The 21,074-nt window shown below is 46.0% G+C and overlaps 13 non-coding genes across 13 annotated transcripts; all 13 read right to left on the bottom strand.

Annotated features, from left to right (window-relative positions):
* Nucleotides 1-92: 92 nt before the first annotated feature.
* On the bottom strand, nucleotides 93-207 carry LOC149277141 (U5 spliceosomal RNA). Its single transcript, XR_016279081.1, has one exon. It is a non-coding gene; the product is annotated as a U5 spliceosomal RNA (small nuclear RNA).
* A 1,611-nt stretch (nucleotides 208-1,818) lies between these two features.
* LOC149277140 (U5 spliceosomal RNA) lies at nucleotides 1,819-1,933 on the bottom strand. The gene has a single exon (XR_016279080.1). It is a non-coding gene; the product is annotated as a U5 spliceosomal RNA (small nuclear RNA).
* Nucleotides 1,934-3,544: 1,611 nt separating this feature from the next.
* Nucleotides 3,545-3,659, bottom strand: LOC149277139 (U5 spliceosomal RNA). Its single transcript, XR_016279079.1, has one exon. It is a non-coding gene; the product is annotated as a U5 spliceosomal RNA (small nuclear RNA).
* A 1,611-nt stretch (nucleotides 3,660-5,270) lies between these two features.
* LOC149277138 (U5 spliceosomal RNA) lies at nucleotides 5,271-5,385 on the bottom strand. The gene has a single exon (XR_016279213.1). It is a non-coding gene; the product is annotated as a U5 spliceosomal RNA (small nuclear RNA).
* A 1,611-nt stretch (nucleotides 5,386-6,996) lies between these two features.
* Nucleotides 6,997-7,111, bottom strand: LOC149277137 (U5 spliceosomal RNA). The gene has a single exon (XR_016279177.1). It is a non-coding gene; the product is annotated as a U5 spliceosomal RNA (small nuclear RNA).
* Nucleotides 7,112-8,722: 1,611 nt separating this feature from the next.
* LOC149277136 (U5 spliceosomal RNA) lies at nucleotides 8,723-8,837 on the bottom strand. The gene has a single exon (XR_016279078.1). It is a non-coding gene; the product is annotated as a U5 spliceosomal RNA (small nuclear RNA).
* Nucleotides 8,838-10,448: 1,611 nt separating this feature from the next.
* Nucleotides 10,449-10,563, bottom strand: LOC149277135 (U5 spliceosomal RNA). The gene has a single exon (XR_016279077.1). It is a non-coding gene; the product is annotated as a U5 spliceosomal RNA (small nuclear RNA).
* Nucleotides 10,564-12,174: 1,611 nt separating this feature from the next.
* LOC149277134 (U5 spliceosomal RNA) lies at nucleotides 12,175-12,289 on the bottom strand. Its single transcript, XR_016279076.1, has one exon. It is a non-coding gene; the product is annotated as a U5 spliceosomal RNA (small nuclear RNA).
* A 1,611-nt stretch (nucleotides 12,290-13,900) lies between these two features.
* On the bottom strand, nucleotides 13,901-14,015 carry LOC149277133 (U5 spliceosomal RNA). Its single transcript, XR_016279212.1, has one exon. It is a non-coding gene; the product is annotated as a U5 spliceosomal RNA (small nuclear RNA).
* Nucleotides 14,016-15,626: 1,611 nt separating this feature from the next.
* LOC149277132 (U5 spliceosomal RNA) lies at nucleotides 15,627-15,741 on the bottom strand. Its single transcript, XR_016279074.1, has one exon. It is a non-coding gene; the product is annotated as a U5 spliceosomal RNA (small nuclear RNA).
* Nucleotides 15,742-17,352: 1,611 nt separating this feature from the next.
* LOC149277131 (U5 spliceosomal RNA) lies at nucleotides 17,353-17,467 on the bottom strand. Its single transcript, XR_016279162.1, has one exon. It is a non-coding gene; the product is annotated as a U5 spliceosomal RNA (small nuclear RNA).
* Nucleotides 17,468-19,078: 1,611 nt separating this feature from the next.
* Nucleotides 19,079-19,193, bottom strand: LOC149277130 (U5 spliceosomal RNA). The gene has a single exon (XR_016279073.1). It is a non-coding gene; the product is annotated as a U5 spliceosomal RNA (small nuclear RNA).
* Nucleotides 19,194-20,804: 1,611 nt separating this feature from the next.
* On the bottom strand, nucleotides 20,805-20,919 carry LOC149277129 (U5 spliceosomal RNA). The gene has a single exon (XR_016279139.1). It is a non-coding gene; the product is annotated as a U5 spliceosomal RNA (small nuclear RNA).
* Nucleotides 20,920-21,074: the final 155 nt, after the last annotated feature.

Genomic DNA, 21,074 nt, shown 5'->3' with positions numbered 1-21,074 from the left:
TGCGCTTCTGGGTGCGACACAGTCCTCAGCCAGGGGAAAGCTTGCGACTAGAGCAAGCAATCTTTTTGATCCATCGTTAACAACAGCAAAGAAGCCCAGCAAACGCCAGGCATCAAAAAATTGGTTACGACTCATGGTCGTTCCTCCCCACGGAAATCTTTAGTAAAAGGCGAAAGATTTATTCGGTCTGAAGAGAAACCAGAGTATACCCAAACATGCCGCAGGGCAACGGCCCGGACACAGGCAGTGCTCCTCGAGGTTAAGGTGTGTTTAATTAATCCCACCCAGCTCTTGCCTGATCATTGGAACCTTTAACACATGCAAAACACGATTGCAAAGGGATTGGAACCATTTAATATTGGGCTGCTTTAAAGTCTTATTAAACTAACAATAAGGTGGGGCGTTTCCCAGTGCATCATGGGTATTCAAATGAGGCGGCAGCTCAAACAAACCTTCCAGCAGTCTTAGTGACCGGGGCGCGAGCTTGCTTCTCTGAAACAATTTTGTTTGCTTTAAGAAAAGAAAAGCTGAAGATTGTTCCTCCCCCACCGCTTTGCCTACGGGGGCCCGCAACTTCCCCTTCCGCTGCAGCCACCAGAAGTTCCTGGCACACATGCTTTGGGCTGTGTTACAAGGTTAGGGGTAAGGCTTCGGGATGGAATCTGATTACTACTCTTTTTCCCCAATGGTGGCGTGCTGAACCCATCGGCTTCACAAATACCAAGTTGCCTGATGCTGTTTCCTTTGAAAGCAAATATATCTTTTCCACAAATCAAATCTTTCTAATTAAACCACCTTTCCAAAGTTAGCGGTTAGAAACGCTTAAGCATGGAAAGGTTTGGTGATAGAGCTTGGGTTAGGGGCGGGTTAAGCTCATGGCTTTGAAGAGGCACAGTTACAGTTAGCGTCGGAGTACTGTTAATGGTTTACGGTTGACAGTTTAGGGTTAGGTAAGGCTTAGAATCCTTCCCCATTGTGGCGTGTTTAGCCCATCCTTTTCCCAAACACCAAAAAAGCCTGATTGCCTTCAATTTCTTTTTGTCTTAAGCAGCATCGCCAGTGCCAACATTTTGCACCTAAGATTATAAAAAGTACCTAGCAAAATTGTTTCCGTTTTAAAACCGCACAAAATCTCGGACAGTTCACCTGTCTGTATGCCTCGCGACGAACGAGCGAAAGGCTCACTAGCGGCAGCGCACGGACGACCGGACTCCCCAGCACCGCCACAAAGAAGGAGCGCAGCGCGGCATTGGAGCGGCAAAAGTCAACCCAAACGCAGCAGACTAGACATTTTGCCAAAAACGAAGTCTGCAACCTGATCTTTCCACACGCATAGAGCTTCCCAACTCGTGTCGGAAAGCTTTGAAACAAACAGCAAAAAAGCTATGATCACTGAACCTACAAAGGGCGCATTAGTCTTTTCCATGCTGAAAAGCGGCCCCTTAAGCACGTGGTGAGTGCTTTTTCCAGATGTTTCACTGTTGCTATTTGAGGAAATGAATAATACAACTGCACATGTGAGGAACAGAGATCTCAATGTTAAACATTTAAGGGCAGTTTTTTGTTGTTTGGTTTGTGTATTACGATAAAGAACAATTGGGAACATGTTTGAAAGCGTATGCACAGGCTTATTTGCATAGAGTCTGGAGGGCGTGGTCTAACCCTGCCTCCTTAAAGCATTTCTACAACCCCAAACAGTACATAGCATGACACAGGCAGGATATTTTGCGCTTCTGGGTGCGACACAGTCCTCAGCCAGGGCAAAGCTTGCGACTAGAGCAAGCAATCTTTTTGATCTATCGTTAACAACAGCAAAGAAGCCCAGCAAACGCCAGGCATCAAAAAATTGGTTACGACTCATGGTCGTTCCTCCCCACGGAAATCTTTAGTAAAAGGCGAAAGATTTATTCGGTCTGAAGAGAAACCAGAGTATACCCAAACATGCCGCAGGGCAACGGCCCGGACACAGGCAGTGCTCCTCGAGGTTAAGGTGTGTTTAATTAATCCCACCCAGCTCTTGCCTGATCATTGGAACCTTTAACACATGCAAAACACGATTGCAAAGGGATTGGAACCATTTAATATTGGGCTGCTTTAAAGTCTTATTAAACTAACAATAAGGTGGGGCGTTTCCCAGTGCATCATGGGTATTCAAATGAGGCGGCAGCTCAAACAAACCTTCCAGCAGTCTTAGTGACCGGGGCGCGAGCTTGCTTCTCTGAAACAATTTTGTTTGCTTTAAGAAAAGAAAAGCTGAAGATTGTTCCTCCCCCACCGCTTTGCCTACGGGGGCCCGCAACTTCCCCTTCCGCTGCAGCCACCAGAAGTTCCTGGCACACATGCTTTGGGCTGTGTTACAAGGTTAGGGGTAAGGCTTCGGGATGGAATCTGATTACTACTCTTTTTCCCCAATGGTGGCGTGCTGAACCCATCGGCTTCACAAATACCAAGTTGCCTGATGCTGTTTCCTTTGAAAGCAAATATATCTTTTCCACAAATCAAATCTTTCTAATTAAACCACCTTTCCAAAGTTAGCGCTTAGAAACGCTTAAGCATGGAAAGGTTTGGTGATAGAGCTTGGGTTAGGGGCGGGTTAAGCTCATGGCTTTGAAGAGGCACAGTTACAGTTAGCGTCGGAGTACTGTTAATGGTTTACGGTTGACAGTTTAGGGTTAGGTAAGGCTTAGAATCCTTCCCCATTGTGGCGTGTTTAGCCCATCCTTTTCCCAAACACCAAAAAAGCCTGATTGCCTTCAATTTCTTTTTGTCTTAAGCAGCATCGCCAGTGCCAACATTTTGCACCTAAGATTATAAAAAGTACCTAGCAAAATTGTTTCCGTTTTAAAACCGCACAAAATCTCGGACAGTTCACCTGTCTGTATGCCTCGCGACGAACGTGCGAAAGGCTCACTAGCGGCAGCGCACGGACGACCGGACTCCCCAGCACCGCCACAAAGAAGGAGCGCAGCGCGGCATTGGAGCGGCAAAAGTCAACCCAAACGCAGCAGACTAGACATTTTGCCAAAAACGAAGTCTGCAACCTGATCTTTCCACACGCATAGAGCTTCCCAACTCGTGTCGGAAAGCTTTTAAACAAATAGCAAAAAAGCTATGATCACTGAACCTACAAAGGGCGCATTAGTCTTTTCCATGCTGAAAAGCGGCCCCTTAAGCACGTGGTGAGTGCTTTTTCCAGATGTTTCACTGTTGCTATTTGAGGAAATGAATAATACAACTGCACATGTGAGGAACAGAGATCTCAATGTTAAACATTTAAGGGCAGTTTTTTGTTGTTTGGTTTGTGTATTACGATAAAGAACAATTGGGAACATGTTTGAAAGCGTATGCACAGGCTTATTTGCATAGAGTCTGGAGGGCGTGGTCTAACCCTGCCTCCTTAAAGCATTTCTACAACCCCAAACAGTACATAGCATGACACAGGCAGGATATTTTGCGCTTCTGAGTGCGACACAGTCCTCAACCAGGGCAAAGCTTGCGACTAGAGCAAGCAATCTTTTTGATCTATCGTTAACAACAGCAAAGAAGCCCAGCAAACGCCAGGCATCAAAAAATTGGTTACGACTCATGGTCGTTCCTCCCCACGGAAATCTTTAGTAAAAGGCGAAAGATTTATTCGGTCTGAAGAGAAACCAGAGTATACCCAAACATGCCGCAGGGCAACGGCCCGGACACAGGCAGTGCTCCTCGATGTTAAGGTGTGTTTAATTAATCCCACCCAGCTCTTGCCTGATCATTGGAACCTTTAACACATGCAAAACACGATTGCAAAGGGATTGGAACCATTTAATATTGGGCTGCTTTAAAGTCTTATTAAACTAACAATAAGGTGGGGCGTTTCCCAGTGCATCATGGGTATTCAAATGAGGCGGCAGCTCAAACAAACCTTCCAGCAGTCTTAGTGACCGGGGCGCGAGCTTGCTTCTCTGAAACAATTTTGTTTGCTTTAAGAAAAGAAAAGCTGAAGATTGTTCCTCCCCCACCGCTTTGCCTACGGGGGCCCGCAACTTCCCCTTCCGCTGCAGCCACCAGAAGTTCCTGGCACACATGCTTTGGGCTGTGTTACAAGGTTAGGGGTAAGGCTTCGGGATGGAATCTGATTACTACTCTTTTTCCCCAATGGTGGCGTGCTGAACCCATCGGCTTCACAAATACCAAGTTGCCTGATGCTGTTTCCTTTGAAAGCAAATATATCTTTTCCACAAATCAAATCTTTCTAATTAAACCACCTTTCCAAAGTTAGCGCTTAGAAACGCTTAAGCATGGAAAGGTTTGGTGATAGAGCTTGGGTTAGGGGCGGGTTAAGCTCATGGCTTTGAAGAGGCACAGTTACAGTTAGCGTCGGAGTACTGTTAATGGTTTACGGTTGACAGTTTAGGGTTAGGTAAGGCTTAGAATCCTTCCCCATTGTGGCGTGTTTAGCCCATCCTTTTCCCAAACACCAAAAAAGCCTGATTGCCTTCAATTTCTTTTTGTCTTAAGCAGCATCGCCAGTGCCAACATTTTGCACCTAAGATTATAAAAAGTACCTAGCAAAATTGTTTCCGTTTTAAAACCGCACAAAATCTCGGACAGTTCACCTGTCTGTATGCCTCGCGACGAACGAGCGAAAGGCTCACTAGCGGCAGCGCACGGACGACCGGACTCCCCAGCACCGCCACAAAGAAGGAGCGCAGCGCGGCATTGGAGCGGCAAAAGTCAACCCAAACGCAGCAGACTAGACATTTTGCCAAAAACGAAGTCTGCAACCTGATCTTTCCACACGCATAGAGCTTCCCGACTCGTGTCGGAAAGCTTTTAAACAAACAGCAAAAAAGCTATGATCACTGAACCTACAAAGGGCGCATTAGTCTTTTCCATGCTGAAAAGCGGCCCCTTAAGCACGTGGTGAGTGCTTTTTCCAGATGTTTCACTGTTGCTATTTGAGGAAATGAATAATACAACTGCACATGTGAGGAACAGAGATCTCAATGTTAAACATTTAAGGGCAGTTTTTTGTTGTTTGGTTTGTGTATTACGATAAAGAACAATTGGGAACATGTTTGAAAGCGTATGCACAGGCTTATTTGCATAGAGTCTGGAGGGCGTGGTCTAACCCTGCCTCCTTAAAGCATTTCTACAACCCCAAACAGTACATAGCATGACACAGGCAGGATATTTTGCGCTTCTGGGTGCGACACAGTCCTCAGCCAGGGCAAAGCTTGCGACTAGAGCAAGCAATCTTTTTGATCTATCGTTAACAACAGCAAAGAAGCCCAGCAAACGCCAGGCATCAAGAAATTGGTTACGACTCATGGTCGTTCCTCCCCACGGAAATCTTTAGTAAAAGGCGAAAGATTTATTCGGTCTGAAGAGAAACCAGAGTATACCCAAACATGCCGCAGGGCAACGGCCCGGACACAGGCAGTGCTCCTCGATGTTAAGGTGTGTTTAATTAATCCCACCCAGCTCTTGCCTGATCATTGGAACCTTTAACACATGCAAAACACGATTGCAAAGGGATTGGAACCATTTAATATTGGGCTGCTTTAAAGTCTTATTAAACTAACAATAAGGTGGGGCGTTTCCCAGTGCATCATGGGTATTCAAATGAGGCGGCAGCTCAAACAAACCTTCCAGCAGTCTTAATGACCGGGGCGCGAGCTTGCTTCTCTGAAACAATTTTGTTTGCTTTAAGAAAAGAAAAGCTGAAGATTGTTCCTCCCCCACCGCTTTGCCTACGGGGGCCCGCAACTTCCCCTTCCGCTGCAGCCACCAGAAGTTCCTGGCACACATGCTTTGGGCTGTGTTACAAGGTTAGGGGTAAGGCTTCGGGATGGAATCTGATTACTACTCTTTTTCCCCAATGGTGGCGTGCTGAACCCATCGGCTTCACAAATACCAAGTTGCCTGATGCTGTTTCCTTTGAAAGCAAATATATCTTTTCCACAAATCAAATCTTTCTAATTAAACCACCTTTCCAAAGTTAGCGGTTAGAAACGCTTAAGCATGGAAAGGTTTGGTGATAGAGCTTGGGTTAGGGGCGGGTTAAGCTCATGGCTTTGAAGAGGCACAGTTACAGTTAGCGTCGGAGTACTGTTAATGGTTTACGGTTGACAGTTTAGGGTTAGGTAAGGCTTAGAATCCTTCCCCATTGTGGCGTGTTTAGCCCATCCTTTTCCCAAACACCAAAAAAGCCTGATTGCCTTCAATTTCTTTTTGTCTTAAGCAGCATCGCCAGTGCCAACATTTTGCACCTAAGATTATAAAAAGTACCTAGCAAAATTGTTTCCGTTTTAAAACCGCACAAAATCTCGGACAGTTCACCTGTCTGTATGCCTCGCGACGAACGAGCGAAAGGCTCACTAGCGGCAGCGCACGGACGACCGGACTCCCCAGCACCGCCACAAAGAAGGAGCGCAGCGCGGCATTGGAGCGGCAAAAGTCAACCCAAACGCAGCAGACTAGACATTTTGCCAAAAACGAAGTCTGCAACCTGATCTTTCCACACGCATAGAGCTTCCCGACTCGTGTCGGAAAGCTTTTAAACAAACAGCAAAAAAGCTATGATCACTGAACCTACAAAGGGCGCATTAGTCTTTTCCATGCTGAAAAGCGGCCCCTTAAGCACGTGGTGAGTGCTTTTTCCAGATGTTTCACTGTTGCTATTTGAGGAAATGAATAATACAACTGCACATGTGAGGAACAGAGATCTCAATGTTAAACATTTAAGGGCAGTTTTTTGTTGTTTGGTTTGTGTATTATGATAAAGAACAATTGGGAACATGTTTGAAAGCGTATGCACAGGCTTATTTGCATAGAGTCTGGAGGGCGTGGTCTAACCCTGCCTCCTTAAAGCATTTCTACAACCCCAAACAGTACATAGCATGACACAGGCAGGATATTTTGCGCTTCTGGGTGCAACACAGTCCTCAGCCAGGGCAAATCTTGCGACTAGAGCAAGCAATCTTTTTGATCTATCGTTAACAACAGCAAAGAAGCCCAGCAAACGCCAGGCATCAAAAAATTGGTTACGACTCATGGTCATTCCTCCCCACGGAAATCTTTAGTAAAAGGCGAAAGATTTATTCGATCTGAAGAGAAACCAGAGTATGCCCAAACATGCCGCAGGGCAACGGCCCGGACACAGGCAGTGCTCCTCGAGGTTAAGGTGTGTTTAATTAATCCCACCCAGCTCTTGCCTGATCATTGGAACCTTTAACACATGCAAAACACGATTGCAAAGGGATTGGAACTATTTAATATTGGGCTGCTTTAAAGTCTTATTAAACTAACAATAAGGTGGGGCGTTTCCCAGTGCATCATGGGTATTCAAATGAGGCGGCAGCTCAAACAAACCTTCCAGCAGTCTTAGTGACCGGGGCGCGAGCTTGCTTCTCTGAAACAATTTTGTTTGCTTTAAGAAAAGAAAAGCTGAAGACTGTACCTCCCCCACCGCTTTGCCTACGGGGGCCCGCAACTTCCCCTTCCGCTGCAGCCACCAGAAGTTCCTGGCACACATGCTTTGGGCTGTGTTACAAGGTTAGGGGTAAGGCTTCGGGATGGAATCTGATTACTACTCTTTTTCCCCAATGGTGGCGTGCTGAACCCATCGGCTTCACAAATACCAAGTTGCCTGATGCTGTTTCCTTTGAAAGCAAATATATCTTTTCCACAAATCAAATCTTTCTAATTAAACCACCTTTCCAAAGTTAGCGCTTAGAAACGCTTAAGCATGGAAAGGTTTGGTGATAGAGCTTGGGTTAGGGGCGGGTTAAGCTCATGGCTTTGAAGAGGCACAGTTACAGTTAGCGTCGGAGTACTGTTAATGGTTTACGGTTGACAGTTTAGGGTTAGGTAAGGCTTAGAATCCTTCCCCATTGTGGCGTGTTTAGCCCATCCTTTTCCCAAACACCAAAAAAGCCTGATTGCCTTCAATTTCTTTTTGTCTTAAGCAGCATCGCCAGTGCCAACATTTTGCACCTAAGATTATAAAAAGTACCTAGCAAAATTGTTTCCGTTTTAAAACCGCACAAAATCTCGGACAGTTCACCTGTCTGTATGCCTCGCGACAAACGAGCGAAAGGCTCACTAGCGGCAGCGCACGGACGACCGGACTCCCCAGCACCGCCACAAAGAAGGAGCGCAGCGCGGCATTGGAGCGGCAAAACTCAACCCAAACGCAGCACACTAGACATTTTGCCAAAAACGAAGTCTGCAACCTGATCTTTCCACACGCATAGAGCTTCCCGACTCGTGTCGGAAAGCTTTTAAACAAACAGCAAAAAAGCTATGATCACTGAACCTACAAAGAGCGCATTAGTCTTTTCCATGCTGAAAAGCGGCCCCTTAAGCACGCGGTGAGTGCTTTTTCCAGATGTTTCACTGTTGCTATTTGAGGAAATGAATAATACAACTGCACATGTGAGGAACAGAGATCTCAATGTTAAACATTTAAGGGCAGTTTTTTGTTGTTTGGTTTGTGTATTACGATAAAGAACAATTGGGAACATGTTTGAAAGCGTATGCACAGGCTTATTTGCATAGAGTCTGGAGGGCGTGGTCTAACCCTGCCTCCTTAAAGCATTTCTACAACCCCAAACAGTACATAGCATGACACAGGCAGGATATTTTGCGCTTCTGGGTGCGACACAGTCCTCAGCCAGGGGAAAGCTTGCGACTAGAGCAAGCAATCTTTTTGATCCATCGTTAACAACAGCAAAGAAGCCCAGCAAACGCCAGGCATCAAAAAATTGGTTACGACTCATGGTCGTTCCTCCCCACGGAAATCTTTAGTAAAAGGCGAAAGATTTATTCGGTCTGAAGAGAAACCAGAGTATACCCAAACATGCCGCAGGGCAACGGCCCGGACACAGGCAGTGCTCCTCGAGGTTAAGGTGTGTTTAATTAATCCCACCCAGCTCTTGCCTGATCATTGGAACCTTTAACACATGCAAAACACGATTGCAAAGGGATTGGAACCATTTAATATTGGGCTGCTTTAAAGTCTTATTAAACTAACAATAAGGTGGGGCGTTTCCCAGTGCATCATGGGTATTCAAATGAGGCGGCAGCTCAAACAAACCTTCCAGCAGTCTTAGTGACCGGGGCGCGAGCTTGCTTCTCTGAAACAATTTTGTTTGCTTTAAGAAAAGAAAAGCTGAAGATTGTTCCTCCCCCACCGCTTTGCCTACGGGGGCCCGCAACTTCCCCTTCCGCTGCAGCCACCAGAAGTTCCTGGCACACATGCTTTGGGCTGTGTTACAAGGTTAGGGGTAAGGCTTCGGGATGGAATCTGATTACTACTCTTTTTCCCCAATGGTGGCGTGCTGAACCCATCGGCTTCACAAATACCAAGTTGCCTGATGCTGTTTCCTTTGAAAGCAAATATATCTTTTCCACAAATCAAATCTTTCTAATTAAACCACCTTTCCAAAGTTAGCGGTTAGAAACGCTTAAGCATGGAAAGGTTTGGTGATAGAGCTTGGGTTAGGGGCGGGTTAAGCTCATGGCTTTGAAGAGGCACAGTTACAGTTAGCGTCGGAGTACTGTTAATGGTTTACGGTTGACAGTTTAGGGTTAGGTAAGGCTTAGAATCCTTCCCCATTGTGGCGTGTTTAGCCCATCCTTTTCCCAAACACCAAAAAAGCCTGATTGCCTTCAATTTCTTTTTGTCTTAAGCAGCATCGCCAGTGCCAACATTTTGCACCTAAGATTATAAAAAGTACCTAGCAAAATTGTTTCCGTTTTAAAACCGCACAAAATCTCGGACAGTTCACCTGTCTGTATGCCTCGCGACGAACGAGCGAAAGGCTCACTAGCGGCAGCGCACGGACGACCGGACTCCCCAGCACCGCCACAAAGAAGGAGCGCAGCGCGGCATTGGAGCGGCAAAAGTCAACCCAAACGCAGCAGACTAGACATTTTGCCAAAAACGAAGTCTGCAACCTGATCTTTCCACACGCATAGAGCTTCCCAACTCGTGTCGGAAAGCTTTGAAACAAACAGCAAAAAAGCTATGATCACTGAACCTACAAAGGGCGCATTAGTCTTTTCCATGCTGAAAAGCGGCCCCTTAAGCACGTGGTGAGTGCTTTTTCCAGATGTTTCACTGTTGCTATTTGAGGAAATGAATAATACAACTGCACATGTGAGGAACAGAGATCTCAATGTTAAACATTTAAGGGCAGTTTTTTGTTGTTTGGTTTGTGTATTACGATAAAGAACAATTGGGAACATGTTTGAAAGCGTATGCACAGGCTTATTTGCATAGAGTCTGGAGGGCGTGGTCTAACCCTGCCTCCTTAAAGCATTTCTACAACCCCAAACAGTACATAGCATGACACAGGCAGGATATTTTGCGCTTCTGGGTGCGACACAGTCCTCAGCCAGGGCAAAGCTTGCGACTAGAGCAAGCAATCTTTTTGATCTATCGTTAACAACAGCAAAGAAGCCCAGCAAACGCCAGGCATCAAAAAATTGGTTACGACTCATGGTCGTTCCTCCCCACGGAAATCTTTAGTAAAAGGCGAAAGATTTATTCGGTCTGAAGAGAAACCAGAGTATACCCAAACATGCCGCAGGGCAACGGCCCGGACACAGGCAGTGCTCCTCGAGGTTAAGGTGTGTTTAATTAATCCCACCCAGCTCTTGCCTGATCATTGGAACCTTTAACACATGCAAAACACGATTGCAAAGGGATTGGAACCATTTAATATTGGGCTGCTTTAAAGTCTTATTAAACTAACAATAAGGTGGGGCGTTTCCCAGTGCATCATGGGTATTCAAATGAGGCGGCAGCTCAAACAAACCTTCCAGCAGTCTTAGTGACCGGGGCGCGAGCTTGCTTCTCTGAAACAATTTTGTTTGCTTTAAGAAAAGAAAAGCTGAAGATTGTTCCTCCCCCACCGCTTTGCCTACGGGGGCCCGCAACTTCCCCTTCCGCTGCAGCCACCAGAAGTTCCTGGCACACATGCTTTGGGCTGTGTTACAAGGTTAGGGGTAAGGCTTCGGGATGGAATCTGATTACTACTCTTTTTCCCCAATGGTGGCGTGCTGAACCCATCGGCTTCACAAATACCAAGTTGCCTGATGCTGTTTCCTTTGAAAGCAAATATATCTTTTCCACAAATCAAATCTTTCTAATTAAACCACCTTTCCAAAGTTAGCGCTTAGAAACGCTTAAGCATGGAAAGGTTTGGTGATAGAGCTTGGGTTAGGGGCGGGTTAAGCTCATGGCTTTGAAGAGGCACAGTTACAGTTAGCGTCGGAGTACTGTTAATGGTTTACGGTTGACAGTTTAGGGTTAGGTAAGGCTTAGAATCCTTCCCCATTGTGGCGTGTTTAGCCCATCCTTTTCCCAAACACCAAAAAAGCCTGATTGCCTTCAATTTCTTTTTGTCTTAAGCAGCATCGCCAGTGCCAACATTTTGCACCTAAGATTATAAAAAGTACCTAGCAAAATTGTTTCCGTTTTAAAACCGCACAAAATCTCGGACAGTTCACCTGTCTGTATGCCTCGCGACGAACGTGCGAAAGGCTCACTAGCGGCAGCGCACGGACGACCGGACTCCCCAGCACCGCCACAAAGAAGGAGCGCAGCGCGGCATTGGAGCGGCAAAAGTCAACCCAAACGCAGCAGACTAGACATTTTGCCAAAAACGAAGTCTGCAACCTGATCTTTCCACACGCATAGAGCTTCCCAACTCGTGTCGGAAAGCTTTTAAACAAATAGCAAAAAAGCTATGATCACTGAACCTACAAAGGGCGCATTAGTCTTTTCCATGCTGAAAAGCGGCCCCTTAAGCACGTGGTGAGTGCTTTTTCCAGATGTTTCACTGTTGCTATTTGAGGAAATGAATAATACAACTGCACATGTGAGGAACAGAGATCTCAATGTTAAACATTTAAGGGCAGTTTTTTGTTGTTTGGTTTGTGTATTACGATAAAGAACAATTGGGAACATGTTTGAAAGCGTATGCACAGGCTTATTTGCATAGAGTCTGGAGGGCGTGGTCTAACCCTGCCTCCTTAAAGCATTTCTACAACCCCAAACAGTACATAGCATGACACAGGCAGGATATTTTGCGCTTCTGAGTGCGACACAGTCCTCAACCAGGGCAAAGCTTGCGACTAGAGCAAGCAATCTTTTTGATCTATCGTTAACAACAGCAAAGAAGCCCAGCAAACGCCAGGCATCAAAAAATTGGTTACGACTCATGGTCGTTCCTCCCCACGGAAATCTTTAGTAAAAGGCGAAAGATTTATTCGGTCTGAAGAGAAACCAGAGTATACCCAAACATGCCGCAGGGCAACGGCCCGGACACAGGCAGTGCTCCTCGATGTTAAGGTGTGTTTAATTAATCCCACCCAGCTCTTGCCTGATCATTGGAACCTTTAACACATGCAAAACACGATTGCAAAGGGATTGGAACCATTTAATATTGGGCTGCTTTAAAGTCTTATTAAACTAACAATAAGGTGGGGCGTTTCCCAGTGCATCATGGGTATTCAAATGAGGCGGCAGCTCAAACAAACCTTCCAGCAGTCTTAGTGACCGGGGCGCGAGCTTGCTTCTCTGAAACAATTTTGTTTGCTTTAAGAAAAGAAAAGCTGAAGATTGTTCCTCCCCCACCGCTTTGCCTACGGGGGCCCGCAACTTCCCCTTCCGCTGCAGCCACCAGAAGTTCCTGGCACACATGCTTTGGGCTGTGTTACAAGGTTAGGGGTAAGGCTTCGGGATGGAATCTGATTACTACTCTTTTTCCCCAATGGTGGCGTGCTGAACCCATCGGCTTCACAAATACCAAGTTGCCTGATGCTGTTTCCTTTGAAAGCAAATATATCTTTTCCACAAATCAAATCTTTCTAATTAAACCACCTTTCCAAAGTTAGCGCTTAGAAACGCTTAAGCATGGAAAGGTTTGGTGATAGAGCTTGGGTTAGGGGCGGGTTAAGCTCATGGCTTTGAAGAGGCACAGTTACAGTTAGCGTCGGAGTACTGTTAATGGTTTACGGTTGACAGTTTAGGGTTAGGTAAGGCTTAGAATCCTTCCCCATTGTGGCGTGTTTAGCCCATCCTTTTCCCAAACACCAAAAAAGCCTGATTGCCTTCAATTTCTTTTTGTCTTAAGCAGCATCGCCAGTGCCAACATTTTGCACCTAAGATTATAAAAAGTACCTAGCAAAATTGTTTCCGTTTTAAAACCGCACAAAATCTCGGACAGTTCACCTGTCTGTATGCCTCGCGACGAACGAGCGAAAGGCTCACTAGCGGCAGCGCACGGACGACCGGACTCCCCAGCACCGCCACAAAGAAGGAGCGCAGCGCGGCATTGGAGCGGCAAAAGTCAACCCAAACGCAGCAGACTAGACATTTTGCCAAAAACGAAGTCTGCAACCTGATCTTTCCACACGCATAGAGCTTCCCGACTCGTGTCGGAAAGCTTTTAAACAAACAGCAAAAAAGCTATGATCACTGAACCTACAAAGGGCGCATTAGTCTTTTCCATGCTGAAAAGCGGCCCCTTAAGCACGTGGTGAGTGCTTTTTCCAGATGTTTCACTGTTGCTATTTGAGGAAATGAATAATACAACTGCACATGTGAGGAACAGAGATCTCAATGTTAAACATTTAAGGGCAGTTTTTTGTTGTTTGGTTTGTGTATTACGATAAAGAACAATTGGGAACATGTTTGAAAGCGTATGCACAGGCTTATTTGCATAGAGTCTGGAGGGCGTGGTCTAACCCTGCCTCCTTAAAGCATTTCTACAACCCCAAACAGTACATAGCATGACACAGGCAGGATATTTTGCGCTTCTGGGTGCGACACAGTCCTCAGCCAGGGCAAAGCTTGCGACTAGAGCAAGCAATCTTTTTGATCTATCGTTAACAACAGCAAAGAAGCCCAGCAAACGCCAGGCATCAAGAAATTGGTTACGACTCATGGTCGTTCCTCCCCACGGAAATCTTTAGTAAAAGGCGAAAGATTTATTCGGTCTGAAGAGAAACCAGAGTATACCCAAACATGCCGCAGGGCAACGGCCCGGACACAGGCAGTGCTCCTCGATGTTAAGGTGTGTTTAATTAATCCCACCCAGCTCTTGCCTGATCATTGGAACCTTTAACACATGCAAAACACGATTGCAAAGGGATTGGAACCATTTAATATTGGGCTGCTTTAAAGTCTTATTAAACTAACAATAAGGTGGGGCGTTTCCCAGTGCATCATGGGTATTCAAATGAGGCGGCAGCTCAAACAAACCTTCCAGCAGTCTTAATGACCGGGGCGCGAGCTTGCTTCTCTGAAACAATTTTGTTTGCTTTAAGAAAAGAAAAGCTGAAGATTGTTCCTCCCCCACCGCTTTGCCTACGGGGGCCCGCAACTTCCCCTTCCGCTGCAGCCACCAGAAGTTCCTGGCACACATGCTTTGGGCTGTGTTACAAGGTTAGGGGTAAGGCTTCGGGATGGAATCTGATTACTACTCTTTTTCCCCAATGGTGGCGTGCTGAACCCATCGGCTTCACAAATACCAAGTTGCCTGATGCTGTTTCCTTTGAAAGCAAATATATCTTTTCCACAAATCAAATCTTTCTAATTAAACCACCTTTCCAAAGTTAGCGGTTAGAAACGCTTAAGCATGGAAAGGTTTGGTGATAGAGCTTGGGTTAGGGGCGGGTTAAGCTCATGGCTTTGAAGAGGCACAGTTACAGTTAGCGTCGGAGTACTGTTAATGGTTTACGGTTGACAGTTTAGGGTTAGGTAAGGCTTAGAATCCTTCCCCATTGTGGCGTGTTTAGCCCATCCTTTTCCCAAACACCAAAAAAGCCTGATTGCCTTCAATTTCTTTTTGTCTTAAGCAGCATCGCCAGTGCCAACATTTTGCACCTAAGATTATAAAAAGTACCTAGCAAAATTGTTTCCGTTTTAAAACCGCACAAAATCTCGGACAGTTCACCTGTCTGTATGCCTCGCGACGAACGAGCGAAAGGCTCACTAGCGGCAGCGCACGGACGACCGGACTCCCCAGCACCGCCACAAAGAAGGAGCGCAGCGCGGCATTGGAGCGGCAAAAGTCAACCCAAACGCAGCAGACTAGACATTTTGCCAAAAACGAAGTCTGCAACCTGATCTTTCCACACGCATAGAGCTTCCCGACTCGTGTCGGAAAGCTTTTAAACAAACAGCAAAAAAGCTATGATCATTGAACCTACAAAGGGCGCATTAGTCTTTTCCATGCTGAAAAGCGGCCCCTTAAGCACGTGGTGAGTGCTTTTTCCAGATGTTTCACTGTTGCTATTTGAGGAAATGAATAATACAACTGCACATGTGAGGAACAGAGATCTCAATGTTAAACATTTAAGGGCAGTTTTTTGTTGTTTGGTTTGTGTATTATGATAAAGAACAATTGGGAACATGTTTGAAAGCGTATGCACAGGCTTATTTGCATAGAGTCTGGAGGGCTTGGTCTAACCCTGCCTCCTTAAAGCATTTCTACAACCCCAAACAGTACATAGCATGACACAGGCAGGATATTTTGCGCTTCTGGGTGCGACACAGTCCTCAGCCAGGGCAAAGCTTGCGACTAGAGCAAGCAATCTTTTTGATCTATCGTTAACAACAGCAAAGAAGCCCAGCAAACGCCAGGCATCAAAAAATTGGTTACGACTCATGGTCGTTCCTCCCCACGGAAATCTTTAGTAAAAGGCGAAAGATTTATTCGGTCTGAAGAGAAACCAGAGTATACCCAAACATGCCGCAGGGCAACGGCCCGGCCACAGGCAGTGCTCCTCGAGGTTAAGGTGTGTTTAATTAATCCCACCCAGCTCTTGCCTGATCATTGGAACCTTTAACACATGCAAAACACGATTGCAAAGGGATTGGAACCATTTAATATTGGGCTGCTTTAAAGTCTTATTAAACTAACAATAAGGTGGGGCGTTTCCCAGTGCATCATGGGTATTCAAATGAGGCGGCAGCTCAAACAAACCTTCCAGCAGTCTTAGTGACCGGGGCGCGAGCTTGCTTCTCTGAAACAATTTTGTTTGCTTTAAGAAAAGAAAAGCTGAAGATTGTACCTCCCCCACCGCTTTGCCTACGGGGGCCCGCAACTTCCCCTTCCGCTGCAGCCACCAGAAGTTCCTGGCACACATGCTTTGGGCTGTGTTACAAGGTTAGGGGTAAGGCTTCGGGATGGAATCTGATTACTACTCTTTTTCCCCAATGGTGGCGTGCTGAACCCATCGGCTTCACAAATACCAAGTTGCCTGATGCTGTTTCCTTTGAAAGCAAATATATCTTTTCCACAAATCAAATCTTTCTAATTAAACCACCTTTCCAAAGTTAGCGGTTAGAAACGCTTAAGCATGGAAAGGTTTGGTGATAGAGCTTGGGTTAGGGGCGGGTTAAGCTCATGGCTTTGAAGAGGCACAGTTACAGTTAGCGTCGGAGTACTGTTAATGGTTTACGGTTGACAGTTTAGGGTTAGGTAAGGCTTAGAATCCTTCCCCATTGTGGCGTGTTTAGCCCATCCTTTTCCCAAACACCAAAAAAGCCTGATTGCCTTCAATTTCTTTTTGTCTTAAGCAGCATCGCCAGTGCCAACATTTTGCACCTAAGATTATAAAAAGTACCTAGCAAAATTGTTTCCGTTTTAAAACCGCACAAAATCTCGGACAGTTCACCTGTCTGTATGCCTCGCGACGAACGAGCGAAAGGCTCACTAGCGGCAGCGCACGGACGACCGGACTCCCCAGCACCGCCACAAAGAAGGAGCGCAGCGCGGCATTGGAGCGGCAAAAGTCAACCCAAACGCAGCAGACTAGACATTTTGCCAAAAACGAAGTCTGCAACCTGATCTTTCCACACGCATAGAGCTTCCCGACTCGTGTCGGAAAGCTTTTAAACAAATAGCAAAAAAGCTATGATCACTGAACCTACAAAGGGCGCATTAGTCTTTTCCATGCTGAAAAGCGGCCCCTTAAGCACGCGGTGAGTGCTTTTTCCAGATGTTTCACTGTTGCTATTTGAGGAAATGAATAATACAACTGCACATGTGAGGAACAGAGACCTCAATGTTAAACATTTAAGGGCAGTTTTTTGTTGTTTGGTTTGTGTATTACGATAAAGAACAATTGGGAACATGTTTGAAAGCGTATGCACAGGCTTATTTGCATAGAGTCTGGAGGGCGTGGTCTAACCCTGCCTCCTTAAAGCATTTCTACAACCCCAAACAGTACATAGCATGACACAGGCAGGATATTTTGCGCTTCTGGGTGCGACACAGTCCTCAGCCAGGGCAAAGCTTGCGACTAGAGCAAGCAATCTTTTTGATCTATCGTTAACAACAGCAAAGAAGCCCAGCAAACGCCAGGCATCAAAAAATTGGTTACGACTCATGGTCGTTCCTCCCCACGGAAATCTTTAGTAAAAGGCGAAAGATTTATTCGGTCTGATGAGAAACCAGAGTATACCCAAACATGCCGCAGGGCAACGGCCCGGCCACAGGCAGTGCTCCTCGAGGTTAAGGTGTGTTTAATTAATCCCACCCAGCTCTTGCCTGATCATTGGAACCTTTAACACATGCAAAACACGATTGCAAAGGGATTGGAACTATTTAATATTGGGCTGCTTTAAAGTCTTATTAAACTAACAATAAGGTGGGGCGTTTCCCAGTGCATCATGGGTATTCAAATGAGGCGGCAGCTCAAACAAACCTTCCAGCAGTCTTAGTGACCGGGGCGCGAGCTTGCTTCTCTGAAACAATTTTGTTTGCTTTAAGAAAAGAAAAGCTGAAGATTGTACCTCCCCCACCGCTTTGCCTACGGGGGCCCGCAACTTCCCCTTCCGCTGCAGCCACCAGAAGTTCCTGGCACACATGCTTTGGGCTGTGTTACAAGGTTAGGGGTAAGGCTTCGGGATGGAATCTGATTACTACTCTTTTTCCCCAATGGTGGCGTGCTGAACCCATCGGCTTCACAAATACCAAGTTGCCTGATGCTGTTTCCTTTGAAAGCAAATATATCTTTTCCACAAATCAAATCTTTCTAATTAAACCACCTTTCCAAAGTTAGCGGTTAGAAACGCTTAAGCATGGAAAGGTTTGGTGATAGAGCTTGGGTTAGGGGCGGGTTAAGCTCATGGCTTTGAAGAGGCACAGTTACAGTTAGCGTCGGAGTACTGTTAATGGTTTACGGTTGACAGTTTAGGGTTAGGTAAGGCTTAGAATCCTTCCCCATTGTGGCGTGTTTAGCCCATCCTTTTCCCAAACACCAAAAAAGCCTGATTGCCTTCAATTTCTTTTTGTCTTAAGCAGCATCGCCAGTGCCAACATTTTGCACCTAAGATTATAAAAAGTACCTAGCAAAATTGTTTCCGTTTTAAAACCGCACAAAATCTCGGACAGTTCACCTGTCTGTATGCCTCGCGACGAACGAGCGAAAGGCTCACTAGCGGCAGCGCACGGACGACCGGACTCCCCAGCACCGCCACAAAGAAGGAGCGCAGCGCGGCATTGGAGCGGCAAAACTCAACCCAAACGCAGCACACTAGACATTTTGCCAAAAACGAAGTCTGCAACCTGATCTTTCCACACGCATAGAGCTTCCCGACTCGTGTCGGAAAGCTTTTAAACAAACAGCAAAAAAGCTATGATCACTTAACCTACAAAGAGCGCATTAGTCTTTTCCATGCTGAAAAGCGGCCCCTTAAGCACGTGGTGAGTGCTTTTTCCAGATGTTTCACTGTTGCTATTTGAGGAAATGAATAATACAACTGCACATGTGAGGAACAGAGATCTCAATGTTAAACATTTAAGGGCAGTTTTTTGTTGTTTGGTTTGTGTATTACGATAAAGAACAATTGGGAACATGTTTGAAAGCGTATGCACAGGCTTATTTGCATAGAGTCTGGAGGGCGTGGTCTAACCCTGCCTCCTTAAAGCATTTCTACAACCCCAAACAGTACATAGCATGACACAGGCAGGATATTTTGCGCTTCTGGGTGCGACACAGTCCTCAGCCAGGGGAAAGCTTGCGACTAGAGCAAGCAATCTTTTTGATCCATCGTTAACAACAGCAAAGAAGCCCAGCAAACGCCAGGCATCAAAAAATTGGTTACGACTCATGGTCGTTCCTCCCCACGGAAATCTTTAGTAAAAGGCGAAAGATTTATTCGGTCTGAAGAGAAACCAGAGTATGCCCAAACATGCCGCAGGGCAACGGCCCGGACACAGGCAGTGCTCCTCGAGGTTAAGGTGTGTTTAATTAATCCCACCCAGCTCTTGCCTGATCATTGGAACCTTTAACACATGCAAAACACGATTGCAAAGGGATTGGAACCATTTAATATTGGGCTGCTTTAAAGTCTTATTAAACTAACAATAAGGTGGGGCGTTTCCCAGTGCATCATGGGTATTCAAATGAGGCGGCAGCTCAAACAAACCTTCCAGCAGTCTTAGTGACCGGGGCGCGAGCTTGCTTCTCTGAAACAATTTTGTTTGCTTTAAGAAAAGAAAAGCTGAAGATTGTTCCTCCCCCACCGCTTTGCCTACGGGGGCCCGCAACTTCCCCTTCCGCTGCAGCCACCAGAAGTTCCTGGCACACATGCTTTGGGCTGTGTTACAAGGTTAGGGGTAAGGCTTCGGGATGGAATCTGATTACTACTCTTTTTCCCCAATGGTGGCGTGCTGAACCCATCGGCTTCACAAATACCAAGTTGCCTGATGCTGTTTCCTTTGAAAGCAAATATATCTTTTCCACAAATCAAATCTTTCTAATTAAACCACCTTTCCAAAGTTAGCGGTTAGAAACGCTTAAGCATGGAAAGGTTTGGTGATAGAGCTTGGGTTAGGGGCGGGTTAAGCTCATGGCTTTGAAGAGGCACAGTTACAGTTAGCGTCGGAGTACTGTTAATGGTTTACGGTTGACAGTTTAGGGTTAGGTAAGGCTTAGAATCCTTCCCCATTGTGGCGTGTTTAGCCCATCCTTTTCCCAAACACCAAAAAAGCCTGATTGCCTTCAATTTCTTTTTGTCTTAAGCAGCATCGCCAGTGCCAACATTTTGCACCTAAGATTATAAAAAGTACCTAGCAAAATTGTTTCCGTTTTAAAACCGCACAAAATCTCGGACAGTTCACCTGTCTGTATGCCTCGCGACGAACGAGCGAAAGGCTCACTAGCGGCAGCGCACGGACGACCGGACTCCCCAGCACCGCCACAAAGAAGGAGCGCAGCGCGGCATTGGAGCGGCAAAAGTCAACCCAAACGCAGCAGACTAGACATTTTGCCAAAAACGAAGTCTGCAACCTGATCTTTCCACACGCATAGAGCTTCCCAACTCGTGTCGGAAAGCTTTGAAACAAACAGCAAAAAAGCTATGATCACTGAACCTACAAAGGGCGCATTAGTCTTTTCCATGCTGAAAAGCGGCCCCTTAAGCACGTGGTGAGTGCTTTTTCCAGATGTTTCACTGTTGCTATTTGAGGAAATGAATAATACAACTGCACATGTGAGGAACAGAGATCTCAATGTTAAACATTTAAGGGCAGTTTTTTGTTGTTTGGTTTGTGTATTACGATAAAGAACAATTGGGAACATGTTTGAAAGCGTATGCACAGGCTTATTTGCATAGCGTCTGGAGGGCGTGGTCTAACCCTGCCTCCTTAAAGCATTTCTACAACCCCAAACAGTACATAGCATGACACAGGCAGGATATTTTGCGCTTCTGGGTGCGACACAGTCCTCAGCCAGGGCAAAGCTTGCGACTAGAGCAAGCCATCGTTTTGATCTATCGTTAACAACAGCAAATAAGCCCAGCAAACGCCAGGCATCAAAAAATTGGTTACGACTCATGGTCGTTCCTCCCCACGGAAATCTTTAGTAAAAGGCGAAAGATTTATTCGCTCTGAAGAGAAACCAGAGTATACCCAAACATGCCGCAGGGCAACGGCCCGGCCACAGGCAGTGCTCCTCGAGGTTAAGGTGTGTTTAATTAATCCCACCCAGCTCTTGCCTGATCATTGGAACCTTTAACACATGCAAAACACGATTGCAAAGGGATTGGAACCATTTAATATTGG

The sequence above is a fragment of the Sceloporus occidentalis genome, unplaced genomic scaffold (genome assembly GCF_023333645.1).
Source record: "Sceloporus occidentalis isolate IW3139 unplaced genomic scaffold, rSceOcc1.0.p SCAF_220, whole genome shotgun sequence".
Lineage (NCBI taxonomy): Eukaryota > Metazoa > Chordata > Lepidosauria > Squamata > Phrynosomatidae > Sceloporus > Sceloporus occidentalis.
Note: the sequence above shows the minus strand (reverse complement) of the source record. Positions and strands in the feature narration are given on the sequence as shown.